The following is a 15,087-nucleotide window of genomic DNA, read 5'->3' as shown; positions in this document are numbered from 1 at the left end:
TCACTTATATGGAATAAAAAATAGCCAATGCAATTACTGGAATTACTTTGAAATGGTGTTCAAGTCAGGCACCATTCATACGGACTTAATTAGAAGGTATGTATATTAATATGCCATTTTAGGTATATTAACATTCCTAACAACTACACCAACTAAAAGGACGCTAAAAAAGAAATCCCAGTAAATACTCAAAATAAAAGCAAATCCTCTCATGCTTAATATCTTCTGAAACGCAGAATTAAAGATTAAAACACTGCAATAATTGTTTAATTCACAATTTACTTTATTCATCCAGCATAAAAGCTATGTACTTCCCACTTTATATGTAGTATAAAGCACTGTGTAAGCAATATAATCCTATGGATTACGAGATCTAATCAAATATTCATACACAGGTAAACATTATTGTAAACAGAAGGCTGGCACTTATTTCTTCTTAATGAATCCATTTTCCATTTTCCTTTTGAAATAATCTGACTCAAGTTCACATGCTGCACTTCGAAGACAAACACTCCAAATGTCAAGAAGAATAAATCATAGTGACTCACTGCTTCCCAGACAAATGAGCAGATTATGATTACTAGATATGTTCAGGCTTCCAAGGGCTTTCTCTTTCAGAGCCATGCATATAAATAGGTACACAGGGTAATAATAATCACATTTCACACACCGAAAGACTCAATTACAGTAACCGGTGGTGCAAATCCTGAGTACAAGGTAAGCAACTCCAGAAAATCAGAGTAAAACTACTAATATCATAATTTAATATTAAAGAAATCCAGCAAATACACATCATTACTGTTCCTATATCAGAAAGGCATTTGTTTCTTAACTTCAGAAGAAGGAACAGTTCCTATATAAGAAATTAGAACATGAACACCCCAATGACGGCCCTGAAGCACCCAAAATGATTATATACCCAGACATCAAGCTAAAATGTAATTGTGCAGAATCATTTTGTGGACAATTAGAAGTTTACTTCTTTCCCTAACCTTTTATTTAAATATCAAACTTTTCATCTTTAGAATTAAAGAAGTGAAATAGTACTGACCAACTATGATATTCAAAGTTATCTATAATGGAAAACACTCATCAGTGTGACTCCATTATGATTTTTCTAAGGATACTACATGAAAATCCCTACAAGTTATTTTTAGACCATCACTGGGCTGGTTAAATAAACACTGCCCCTGCCATGTAATGTGACTTCCCTGGCACTGATTCTGCTGATAATAAACAGACATCACGCACACACTCACATGAGACAGGTTCGGGAAAGAGCTGAGTCACCTACCGACGGGCTTCCTGCTGCCAGGGCCTCAGGGGAAATTTCTGTCCCACCACAACACTCGCTGCTTCCCCCATCTGCACTAGTAAATACCAATTCCCTTATACTTCAGTAATATCAAGCAGTTAATGTCAAAACTCATTTTAGGAATCACATAGCTCTAGCCCTACCCCAATGAACACACCAAGCATTTCTGACAACAGTGACAGAAAAACAAAGAAAAGCAAAAAGAGGAAGCTAATTAGGTTGGCAAACTTCATCTCAATCAGGCCAGTTTACTCTGGAGAAAAACATAGCACTCCAGTTAACAGGGAGAACCTAACCACTGCACTACTCACAGGGCTGCTTTTCGGTGACACTATCAACACAATCAAAAGAAGAGAGGCCACAGGCAAAGGAGAAAAGGAAAGACACACCATGTGAACGCTGAGTACCCAGGAGAGAGAAAAAGGCCTTTCTCTGTGATCAGGGCAGAGAGAGGAAAACAATCGAATGAGAAACACTAGAGATGTCTTCAAGAAAATCAGAGACACCAAGGGAACATTTCATGCAAAGATGGGCACAATAAAGAACAGAAACAGTATGGACCTAACATAAGCAGAAGATACTAAGAAGAGGTGGCAAGAATACACAGAAGAATTATACAAAAAAGATCTTTATGACCCAGATAACCACGATGGGTGTGATCATTCACCTAGAGCCAGACATCCTAGAATGCAAAGTCAAGAGGGCCTTAGGAACCATCACTACAAACAAAGCTAGTGGAGGTGATGGAATTCCAGTTGAGCTATTTCAAATCCTGAAAGATGATGCTGTGAAAGTGCTGCACTCAGTATGCCTGCAAATTTGGAAAACTCAGCAATGGCCACAGGACTGGGAAAGGTCAGTTTTCATTCCAATCCCAAATAAACGCAATGACAAAAAATGCTCAAACTACCGCACAATTGTACTCATCTCACACACTAGCAATATAATGCTGAAAATTCTCCAAGCCAGGCTTCAACAGTACATGAATCCTGAACTTGCAGATGTTCAAGCTGGATTGAGAAAAGGCAGAGGAACCAGAGATCAAATTGCCAACATCCGCTGGATCATTGAAAAGGCAAGAGAGTTCCAGAAAAACATCTGTTTCTGCTTTACTGATTATGCCAAAGCCTTTGACTATGTGGATCACAACAAACTGTGGAAAATTCTGAAAGAGATGGGAATACCAGACCACTTGGCCTGCCTCTTGAGAAATCTGTATGCAGGTGAAGAAGCAACAGTTAGAACTGGACATGGAACAACAGACTGGTTCCAAATTGGGAAAGGAGCACGTCAAGGCTATATACTGTCACCCTGCTTATTTAACTTATATGCAGAGTACATCATGAGAAATGCTGGGCTGGAAGAAGCACAAGCTGGAATCAAGATTGCCGGCAGAAATATCAATAACCTCAGATATATAGATGACACCACCCTTATGGCAGAAAGTGAAGAGGAACTAAAAAGCCTCTTGATGAAAGTCAAAGAGGAGAGTGAAAAAGTTGGCTTAAAGCTAACATTCAGAAAACGAAGATCATGGTGTTTGGTCCCATAACTTCATGGCAAATAAATGGGGAAACAACATAAACAGTGAAAGACTTTATTTTTCTGGGCTCCAAAATCACTGCAGATGGTGACTGCAGCCATGAAATTAAAAGACGCTTACTCCTTGGAAGAAAAGTTATGACCAACCTAGACAGCATATTAAAAAGCTGAGATATTACTTTGCCAACAAAGATCTGTCTAGCCAAAGCTATGGTTTTTCCAGTAGTCTTGTATGGATGTGAGAGTTGGACTGTGAAGAAAGCTGAGCACTGAAGAATTAATGCTTTTGAATTGTGGTGCCGGAGAAGACTCTTGAGAGTCCCCTGGACTGCAAGGAGATCCAACCAGTCCATCCTAAAGGAAATCAGTCCTGAATATTCATTGGAAGGACTGATGCTGAAGATGAAACTCCAATCCTTTGGCCACCTGATGCGAAGAACCGACTCAATGGAAAAGACACCAATGCTGGGAAAGATCGAAGGCAGGAGGAGAAGGGGACGACACAGGATGAGATGGTTGGATGGCATCACTGATGCGATGGACATGAGACTCCGGGAATTGGTGATGGACAAGGAAGACTGGCGTGCTGCAGTCCATGAGGTACCAAAGAGTCAGACATGACTGAGGGACTGAATTGAACTTGATCAATACAATCCCCCTGGGTTTTCTTCCAAAAGTGAAAATGAAAGTTGCTTAGTCGTGTCTGACTCCTTGATACCCTCTGGACTATACAGTCCATGGAATTCTCCAGGCCAGAATACTGCAGTGGCTAGCCTTTCCCTTCTCCAGGGGAATCTTTCAACCCAGGGATCCAACCCAGGTCTCCCACATTGCTGGTGCATTCTTTACCAGATGAGCCACAAGGGAAGCCCAAGAATACCTGAGTGGGTAGCCTATCCCTGCTCCAGCAGATCTTCCCATCCCAGGAATTGGACCAGGGTCTCATGCACTGCAGGTGGATTCTCTACCAACTGAGCTATCAGGGAAGCCCCAAGGGAAGCCCTTTCTTCCCAAAATATCCCTGAATGACACAGTCTATGTTCTTGACTTCAAACAACAAGGCCTCCAATCAAAACTGCTTTAGATTTTCTTTTTTTAATGATGTTAGTTAACTAGCAGTATCATCAATGAAAGACATTAATCAGATTAAAAACTTTTTTTAGAATGAAAAAACCTCTCACACCATATATTTTAAAATGCAGCAGCTCAACAATTTTTTCCCCCAGCATTGACAGACGTCCTAATGACAAAGCTCAAAAAGACATGGTTCCTGTGTTTAAGGAACTGATAACTTACCTAACAGCTGTAACAGAATACAGCAAGTGCTTTAAAGAGTATGAACAACATGGCAAGAAGCAAAGCAAAAACTAATTAAGTCTTCCTGGGAGAAGATTTTCAGAGAACCTCCACAGGTCAGAGTTCAACCAAGGATGGGGAAGCAGGAAGGGAAGTTGGCCACATGAGGAGAGGAGCACCACGTGCGAGCAAAACAAAGAACACAACAGAAGCACGAAAACCTAGAAAATGGAAAAGCCGGGAAAAAAAAAAATCTGCTGAAGCCTGAAAAGGTCAGTGATGCCAACACCTAGGAGTGGGTGAGCCAGAGAATTAGATTAGGGCTGAACCGCTGAGCTAAAAGGGTATGTCAGGATAAGAAAGGACTTTAATTTAAAAGGAATCCAGGATACGCTGAACATGGAAGCAGTATCATTAGATTTGTTTAGTGAAAATAACTGCCATGATAATAGGGAGTACTAAAGAAAAGGACCTGTGTCAGGGTTACTAGTCAGGGAACACTCTAATAGTCCAGGTACACACTGATAAGGAACTAGTCTACCACGATGAATCTAGACAAAGGAGGCCTATTTTAAAATAACTGGTATATTGATGGTCTTCCCTGGTGGCAAGACTTTCTAATTAACTAGACATAAGTGGTAAGGAAGCACCAAAGAGCCAAAAATGAGGTGGCCCAGGCCACCTCTCAGACCTCAACTCATCTCCTACTGCTCTCTTGCCACATTATTAGCCTTACTTATTTCACTCAAACATATCAAGTTTTTTCTCTTAATGTCTTTGCATTAGCTGTTTTCTCTGCTTTGGATGAAAATATGATCGATTCAATTGTATCACACTGAGTTTTAATTATCAAAGAAAACCGCAAGTATAAAAGCACACAGAGCAATCAGATGTGTATCCAGCATACTTGGGGTGAGCGATGTGAAGCTAATTCCTTGTGATGGGGATGGATGAGGCCACCAAGGGTACAGGACTAAGTAACAAAAAATCATTGGAAACAAATATGTTTGAGACAGGCAAAATGAAAATAAATCTTCAAAGCAGGAAGATAAGTTTCCGAAGGATGAAACGCAAACTCTCTTTATTTGGAGTCTGTTTACTAAAAAGCACAGATTTACTTGAATTACACAAAACCTCTATGAAGTAAATCATTTTAAAAATGGGAAAACATGCTCTGAGGAAATAAAGTAACTTGCCACAAGTCACATACAGAAGGGCTAATGCAGAATGTGAATCTCAATCTCAATGAAATAGAAGGAAACCAATACAAGAGGTAAAAGAAAATATCATTTAATGTAATAATCAGGATAAAGACCAAAGTTGCTGTTGTTCAGTTGCTCAGTAGTGTCCGACTCTGCGATCCCACGGACTGCAACATTCCAGGCTTCCCTATCCTTCACTACCTCCCAAAGTTTGCACAAACTGATGTCCGTTGATTTGGCGATGCCACCCAACCATCTCATCCTCAACTAAAAACAGAGTTGCCATATCATCCAGTAGGGTTGCCTTCGACCTGAATGAGAGCCCAGAACTTTTATAAAGTGGAAAAGAGGGGAAGAGATGGCAGGCCTGGAACGCAGTCCCAGAAAGGCGTCCACCACGCTTGCGAACAAAGATGTGAATTTCCAGACAAGAAACTACGGTAAATTCTTAAAGAGATGGGAATACCAGAGTACCTTACCTGCCTCCTGAGAAACCTATATGCAGGTCAAGAAGCAACATTTAGAAACAGACATGGAACAATGGACTCGTTCAAAATTGTGAAAGGAGTACATCAAGCTTGTGTATCATAACCCTGCTTATTTAACTTTTATGCAGAGTACATCATTCAAAATGCCGGACTGGATGAAGCACAAGCTGCAATCAAAATTGCCGGGAGAAATATCAGTAACCTCAAAAATACAGATGACACCATCCTTATGGCTGAAAGTGAAGAGAAATTAAAGAGCCTCTTGATGAAAGTGAAAAAGGAGAGTGAAAAAGTTGGCTTAAAACTCAACATTCAAAAAGTGAAGATCATGGCATCTAGTCCCATTACTTCACTTCAGGGCAAATAGAAGGGGAAACAATGGAAACAGTGACAGACTTTATTTTCTTGCACTCCAAAAATCACTGTGGATGGTGACTGCAGCCATGAAATAAAGATGCACACTCCCTGCAAAAAAAGTTACGACAAACCTAGACAGCGCATTAAAAAGCAGAGACATTACTTTACCTACAAAGGTCCAAACAGTCAAAGCTATGGTTTTTCAAATAGTCATGTACGCATATGAGAGCTGGATCATAAAGAAGGCTGAGCACCAAAGAACTGATGCTTTGAACTATGGAGTTGGAGAAGACTCTTGAGAGTCTCTTGGACTGCAAGGAGATCCAACCAGTCCATCCTAAAGGAGATCAGTCCTGAGTGTTCACTGGAAGGACTGATGTTGAAGCTGCAACTCCAATACCTTGGCCACCTGATGCGAAGAACTGACTCACTGGAAAAGACCCTGATGCTGGGAAAGACTGAAGGCAGGAGGATAAGGGGACAACAGAGGACGAGGTGGATGGATGACATCACCGACTCAATGGACATTTGAGCAAGTTCCAGGAGATGGTGATGGACAGGGAGGCCTGGTAGGCTGCAGTTCACATGGTTAAAAAGGGTTGGACATGATAGAGCAACTGAACTGAACTGATGATCTAGTAATCCCCTTCCTGGGTACATATCTGGAGAAAATTTTAATTTGAAAAGATACATGGCACCTCAATATTCACTCACTGCAGCACTACTGAAAATAGCCAAGACATGAAAGCAACTCTAGGGCCTATCAACAGATGACTGATCAAGAGGCTGTGAGATACATATAGATATAGATATCTCACTCAGACATAAAAGAAATGAAATAATGCCATTTGCAGCAATATGGATAGACCTATAGATTACAATACTAAGTGAACTAAGTCAGAAAGAGAAAGACAAATATCATATGATATCACTCATGTGTGGAATCTAAAATATTACACAAATGGACTTAATTACAACACAGAAACACTCACAGACACAGAAAACAAATTTATGCTTATCAAAGGGGAAAGGGAGTGGACAATGGCTAAATTAACAGTTTGGGATTAGCAGGTACAAACTACTGTATATAAAGCAGATAAACAACAAGGATCTACTATATAGTTCAGGGAACTATATTCAGTATCCTATAATAAAACCATAATAGAAAAGAATATATATATTTATACACACACACACACACACACACACACACGTACTGGCTTCCGTGGTGGCTCAGCAGTAAAGAATCTGCCTGCCAATCCAAGAGCCGCAGGAGACACAGGTTTGATTCCTGGATCGGGAAGATCCCCTGGAGAAGGGTATGGCAACCCACTCCAGTATTCTTGCCTGGAAAATCCCATGGACAGAGGAGTCTGGCGGGCTACTGTCCATGGGCTCACAGTGAGACACGACTGAGCAACAGCACGCAGCACACACACACATACATAATTATATATACACACACAGATACAGATAACTGAATCATTTTGATGCACATCAGGAACTAATAAAATAATAAACTATAAATCAACTATACTTCCATAAAAATTTTAAAAATTTAAAAAGATATTTGGGTCTATTGTTAAACATGCCACACTGGAAAATTAACTATGAGGAACATATGTCTTTAGGAATTATGGAATGTATTCATAAATTTTCCAGTAACAGACGATTGATACTTGTTTAATGCTACAAGAAATAAGGGAATACAACTCTAAATGCATGGCAAGATGGATGTGTATTTTTGGTTTAAAAAGTTATGAGGAATACATTTTGCTGAGAAAAAGAAAGCAATTTTGTTGTACAGAGGGGCTGATTGTTTCAGAATTGGAAAGAGTAAATATAGGACAAGAATACAGGACAAAAGAATTCTTTAAAAAAAAAAGGAGCTTTATGTGTGGTCAAGCTGGCTGAATATTACAAGGCCTTTAAGAATAAGCTTTAAAATCAGTGGTATACTTACATAAAACTAAAACCTAATTTACTTTCATTTTCATTTCCTAAAAGATCAGTCTTTTTGGAATTACTGGTTTGCTCCTGAAAAAAAGATTGTGAAAGTCTTTTAACTTATCTTTAATTAACCTCCTTAGAAACAAAAATTTGTAGTTTATGAAAATTATTTTGTTTTATGCTCCAAGTCTTTGCTTATTAAAGAAAATTAAATCTTCTCAATATTAAAAGAGCTAAGTTTCCTTTACAACTATGTAACCTTTTGCATTTGCCTTTGAAATCTTTTATTATTAGTCAAATAGATAATTAAGTATCATTTCATCGTGATCTGTGGTCCTGCTTGATCTAATGTCTAAAATCTTTGGCATGCCACAACTAAGACCTGGAACAGTCCAGTGAATTAACAAATAAAAATATTTTTTTTTAACCTATTGATATTTTTAAAGCACTTCTCAAAAATCAGAAAGGTCTTCATTTAGAAATGAAGTCTTTCATTGTGTGTCTGTTTACTTGAACCAACTTTAGGTTCTCCCAGAGGGCACTGGAGAATCTAAAAGGATTTGTGTCTCAGCTGGTATTCTGTTGAATGAATCGGTCTTATCTGATATATTAAGTAAGCTGATCATATAAACTGAATTGACAAATTATATAGGAGGCTTGTCATATAAGAAGGACTACTGAATCTTTTTACCTTATTTGTAAAGGTGTATATTAATTTAAGTATTCAAAACTGGATCAAATTCCTGAATTCTAAGATGAACTGATACAATGTTATCAGTCAATTTTTAAATGTATATCACAGAAATAAGCAATTTCATTCTTAATCTCATTATAATGAACTCTCATCAGACCTTTAATATGGTTTTTTCAAGTCTTTGCAATTTCTAGGCAGTTACTGGTTTATTCTAATGCTTTTGGAAACGTTTCATCTTTAAAGAGGGAAAGGACTCTGACAGGTACTCAGGAATAGTTTTTTGGTAACTCTAATATCGTAAGGTTGAGCAAGGTAAGGATTTCTAAAACTCTAATTTAAAGCTGACCACTTTCATGTTTTGTTTTCCCCATGTAAAGGGTCTTTATTTTTACTCTTCTCCTTTAAGCGATCTATAATTTATTTACAGCAATTTGATCAAGTGTATCCTCACAACAAAGGTCGAAGAATTTATTTTTTTCTCCCTATTTGGTTCCCCCCTAAAGTCTGAAACTCTTATTAAATATTCCTGTTTTTCATTACAACATACATATTTGCAGAGATTTTAAGGGAGTCTATTCTCCTTGTAACAGGATGCCTGAAGCACCTAAGTCCTGCTTCTTTTGATCCACAACGGATAAAGGGAGACACAGTTCCAGGTTGTAAAGGTCTAATTACTTTCATTAAAAATAACTATTCTGTGGTAGAGAACTCATTTCACAGTGCAATTATGGGAGGAAAAAAATGTATCCCATTTTACAACCTGGAGATCATGATAATGGAAAAGACACCTCCAAAAGGACTCTCCAGCCTCACAAGAAGGACTGCTATCAGATACTGTGGCCTAATCTTCATGCTGCCACACTGCAGGGAACAGAATCCATGTATAGCACCAGAGGAAGGCACCAAACCCCAAATGGACCTGCACACCGTCTGACAACTTGAACATAAAGCTCACTAGGGCTTCAAGCAGACGACATCTGAAGGCGACAGCTTTCCCAAGAAGGCCAAACTAGGCCTATATACCTTTCTTTCCATGCTACCTCTTAACCTGTTTTTCTCCCCCACCTCTGCTATTTCATGGAATGACAAAGCCCAATCCCCTGCAAACGGCAGAACCTCTTTGACTGCTGGATTTGCCACCAGAAACCTCAGTCCCTCCAAGACAGCAATGGCTTGTTTGGTTTACCCTCTAAGTGATTTCACTGAGGTTCCCAAATTATTCCACAGTACCATTTCATACAGTCTTGGTGCTAAACTCTCCTAAACTTATTCGCTGCTTCAACTTGATCCAGTCCTGGGATAAGGGGAAAGAAAAATCTTTTCAATATGTATGTGAAAAGTTATATGGAGGTAACCTGTCAGGGCATAACAACGTAATAGTTAACTGAGCCTTGGTAAGCAATGCTAAGCCTCTATACCAATGAATGAATCCATAGATTCTATCGCTTATGTGGGGGGCTTGTGTACTCCCTCTGGTTACACTTTAATATTTGGAAGTTTTGGGAATGGCTTTTATGCTTGGGCAACTCATTGCCGTGATAACTGGAGAATACAAGGACAGCGTGCCCATGCTGTATTCACTGTCCCATTCTTCCTACGTACTGAAGAAGCCTCTTGGTGGTCCATCCAATTAATTGTCTATGACCACCCACTTTTTTAGACGTAACGCTTTGCACATTTAATGAGACTACTGCATAGTGTAAACATAACTTTTATGTGCACTGAGAAATCAAAAAATGTGTACAATTCGCTTTACTGTGATATTCATCTATTGCGCTGATCTGGAGCTGAACCTGCAGTATCTCCAAAGCATGCCTGTACACGTGAGGATGTGCATAGAGTACATGCAAATACTACACCATTTTATATAAGAGAATTAAGCAGCAGAGATTTTGGTTTCTGAAGAGAGTGGACCGGTGAACAAATCCCTGCAGATACCAGAAGACCACTGTGTTTTACTTTTTATAACACATCTCAATCTGTACTAGCTGATTCAAGTGCTCAAAGGCCACAGGTGACTCCAGTGGCTATTATGCTGAAGAGTGCAGTCTAGACTGGGTCCACATGGGTTGCGGAGTATGTATATGGCTGTTCTGGGAGAGTGAAAAAGGGGAGAAACAGTGCATCCAAGAGCCCACAGCAACAGTTTAATGACACAACCAATGAATGCTAGATATCCTCATGGTAAATGGCAGAAAATAAAACGGAAATGGAAACTGTGTGTCAAATGCTAAAATCCTTAAAGAATGTGGAAATCTGCTCTGGAAAACTGCCAATGAGAGCAATAAGGAAACCAGTATACTCGTAGGGTACACATGGGTCAAAGGCCAAGGACCTAGCCAGAGTGATGAAGGGCCAGAGCAATGCGGAGCCTGCTTCCCAAGATAAAAAGAAAACTGAAAAACTAGTAACATCCACTTGAAAGGATTTCTCAGGAAGTAATCTAACAAGTTTTCAGAGAGTAAGGAGACAGAGGGAGGGTGGGCAAGCTCACAGATAGGGTGCTCAGGAAGAAACCTGACAACTAGAACGTTCCAGAAGGTCCAGTAATAGGACAGCAGCAGAGATTCTACAAGCACTTTAACTACTGTGGAATAGAAACATATGCAGATAAGCAAATAAATAGCAGGAGGCAAGTTTCCCGAGTCTAGGACTAATTAGCTTCTTCTGGAGCTTGGTATGTGCCGTGCTGTGCTGTGCTTGGTCGCTCAGTTGTGATCAGCTCTTTGCGACCCCATGGACTGTAATCCACCAGGCTCCTCTGTCCATTAAATTCTCCAGACAAGAACACTGGAGTGGGTAGAGCTTAGCAAACTTAGTCACATAAACTGTGGAATATTTAAGCTTCTCAGAGAAAAAAATGGCTTAAATACAGAGCTGGGATTTTAAAAAGAAACAATCTTGCTTAAACTCTGTGAAATGGCCTTTACCAAATAAACCCATTTGTGCCTGGCACACAAAGATTTAAGAATGCTCTTTCTAAGAAAACCAAGTTACTAATTCAAACACATCACATCGTAACAGTAAAGCTGATAATCTGGGGAAAAAAGGATGTTCAGTAAAATTGCTTTAAAAACAGGTCTGAGCAGGGGACTTCCCTGGCGGTCCAGTGGTTAAGATTTCCCCTTCCAAAGCAGGGGACTGAGTTCAGTTCCTGGTTGGGGAGCTAAGATGCCAGGTGTCTCGCAGTCAAAAAACCAGAACATAAAATATAAGCAATATTGTAGCAAATTCAATGAAGACATTTTTAAAAATGGTCCAATCTTATTTTTTTTAAGTTATCAAAAAAATACGTTTGAAAAGAAATCAAACAACATAAAATAAATCCTATTTACCACAACCAATCTATATGGACTCTGAGATCTTAATTACGGTATTAGTTCCAAATTTTTCTGTCAGCCATAACACCAGAAATATAGCACAGGCATTTTTCTACAGATCATTCAATTCCCTATAATTTTTCATTTTCATAAAATTCTAGCAAGATGATACACATGAAAGATGAAAAACAGTAATGCCTCCGCAGACAGATTCTCATTAGGTTTATCTTCTTACTAATCTTCTGCAAAAATGTTCATTCCTGACATCATGGCTCATTTGATAAATGTCAAAAATGTACATTGTAAGTCTAATCCAAAGCATAGCTCTAATACATGACTTGGGAGAAATCTGAATCAAGCTTTGGCTGAAACAACACACAATCCATGCACCCAAATACTAACAATGCACCTTCCACCTCCTTCTCCCATTCCTGTCTTGAGGCATAACAATTTTTGTTTTTATTCAATTTAGTTACAAAAATATTTCAGCTGTTGAAATAAATCTTTTATGATACTACAGTAAGACAGGACAAAAATAATAACATCTGAAGACATCCCAAGTCATCATTTCAAGGTATGATTTTCAAACATTTTCATCTTGAATTCTATTAAAAGATTTACCAACAAAAAGTAACAACCATGGATCAGGTGTCACATTTATTTTCTTTTGCCGAATATTCTAAAAAGCAGTGAGTAAGTGATCAAAAGAAGAGTTAGAAGGTGGGAGAGAAGATGTAGTAAGAGGCAAAATAAAAGGTGGTATACATAAACCAAAAAGTAATCATCTGTTCTAGCACTTGGACTTCTTCCCAAATACATTATAACACAACGAGGACTGCTTCTCTAAGAAGCAACTAATAGATGGGCTTACTAGATATAATTTTTCCTTTCTGTGTAATGTTTGCTTGACAGTTCACACTGCGGAATGATTTCGGGAAAATTCAGATGAACCTCAGTTTCTAGACAGCATCAAGGTCATACCACAGCTTTCTGAGTGACTACGCTGGGATTTCTAAACCACTCTACCTACCAGCTTGCTCAGATATGCAGATGACATCACCCTTATGGCAGAAAGTGAGGAAGAACTAAAGAGCCTCTTGATGAAAGTGAAAGAGGAGAGTGAAAAAGTTGGCTTAAAGCTCAACATTCAGAAAACGAAGATCATGGCATCTGGTCCCATCACTTCATGGGAAATAGATGGGGAAACTGTGGCCGACTTTTATTTTTTTGGGCTCCAAAATCACTGCAGATGGTGACTGCAGCAATGAAATTAAAAGACGCTTACTTCTTGGAAGGAAAGTTATGACCAACTTAGCATATTAAAAAGCAGAGACATTACTTTGCCAATAAAGGTCTGTCTAGTCAAGGCTATGGTTTTTCCAGTGGTCATGTATGGATGTGAGAGTTGGACAGCTGAGCGCCGAAGAATTGATACTTTTGAACTGTGGTGTTGGAGAAGACTCTGGAGAGTCCCTTGAACTGCAAGGAGATCAAAACAGTCCATCCTAAAGGAGATCAATCCTGGGTGTTCACTGGAGGGACTGATGTTGAAGCTGAAACTCCAATACTTTGGCCATCTGATGCAAAGAGCTGACTCATTTGAAAAGACCCTGATGCTGGGAAAGACTGAGGGCAGGAGGAGAAGGGGACGACAGAGGATGAGATGGTTGGATGGTATCACTGACTCGATGGACATGGGTTTGGGTGGACTCTGGGAGTTGGTGATGGACAAGGAGGCCTGGTATGCTGCGGTTCATGGAGTCGCAGAGAGTCAGATACAACTGAGCAACTGGACTGAACTGAACTGAGGTGTGAGGTGTTTTTGTTTTCTGTTTGAACAATTTTCCTGAGGGTGATAAATACAGTGAAAGTCAAACTAATCAAAATTTAACAATATCAAGCAATAATATTAAAATACCTATGTAACAAGGCCTGGTTTTCAGTAATGATGACAGTTATAAATTGGCATTAAAGATTTTAGGGACATCCCTGGTGGCGCAGCAGATAAGACTCTGCCTGCCAATGCAGGAGACACAGGATCGAAACCTGTCGTGTGATGGCAGGTTTCACTCGGTGTGGAGCCACTAAGCCCGTGTGCCACGACTACTGAGCGCACGGTCCCGAGGCCCAGCACAGCCAAACGTAAAAACAAATCAATGCCACCGAGACTAGAAGGCATTCTCTAAAATTAATTCCCAACTTTTTTCTTTATATTTATTTGACTAGGCTGGATCTTAGTTGTGGTATGTGGGATCTAGTTCCCTGACCAGGGACTGAACCCAGGCCCCCTACATTGGGAGCATGGAGTCTTAGCCGCTGGACCACCAGGGAAGGCCCTAATTCCCAACTTTCAAAAAATGTTAAATATTCCAAAGCTATTATAATACAGAAAACGGACATTTATTAAGCGTCCAGCATTTATTTGCAGGGCCTTTGCATCTGTTATTTGACTTAATCCTCACACCATTCTGTGAGGTAGCTATTGTTATATATCCACTCAACAGACACCAAAATTCCACTTGGAGGGAGGTTTAACATATCCAAGATCACGTGATTAATATCTTGTAGAACTAGGATTCACAGTCAGGTATCTCTTTAAAAAAAAAAAAAAAAAAAAACTTCACTCTCTAAAAGGCAATCTTTACACTGAGGCAAAACCCACTTCAGTGTTCGTGCCTGGGGGACAGAGGAGCCTGACGGGCTACAGTCCATGGGGTCACAAAGAGTCGGACAGGACTGAAGAGACTTAGCATGCATATGTAGCAAACTAATAATTCTTTTTCAAAGTTTATATTTTCGATGTGGGAGAGAAATTCTTTACCTCAAAAAAAAAAAGGGAACACTATGTGATCAATCTCTGTTTTAAGTCAGATCCCTAGGAAATCTTTTCGGTGCTTTATCATAGTTCAATTGTTGGGCTGTG

At 39.5% G+C, this 15,087-nt stretch overlaps 1 protein-coding gene across 18 annotated transcripts in view; it reads right to left on the bottom strand.

Moving 5' to 3' along the window:
- Positions 1-15,087, bottom strand: part of EIF4G3 (eukaryotic translation initiation factor 4 gamma 3) — a 353,112-nt gene that overhangs the window by 205,766 nt on the left and 132,259 nt on the right. The gene's annotated exons all lie outside the window — the stretch shown is intronic.

The sequence above is a fragment of the Bubalus bubalis genome, chromosome 2 (assembly GCF_019923935.1).
Source record: "Bubalus bubalis isolate 160015118507 breed Murrah chromosome 2, NDDB_SH_1, whole genome shotgun sequence".
Classification (NCBI taxonomy): domain Eukaryota; kingdom Metazoa; phylum Chordata; class Mammalia; order Artiodactyla; family Bovidae; genus Bubalus; species Bubalus bubalis.
Note: the sequence above shows the minus strand (reverse complement) of the source record. Positions and strands in the feature narration are given on the sequence as shown.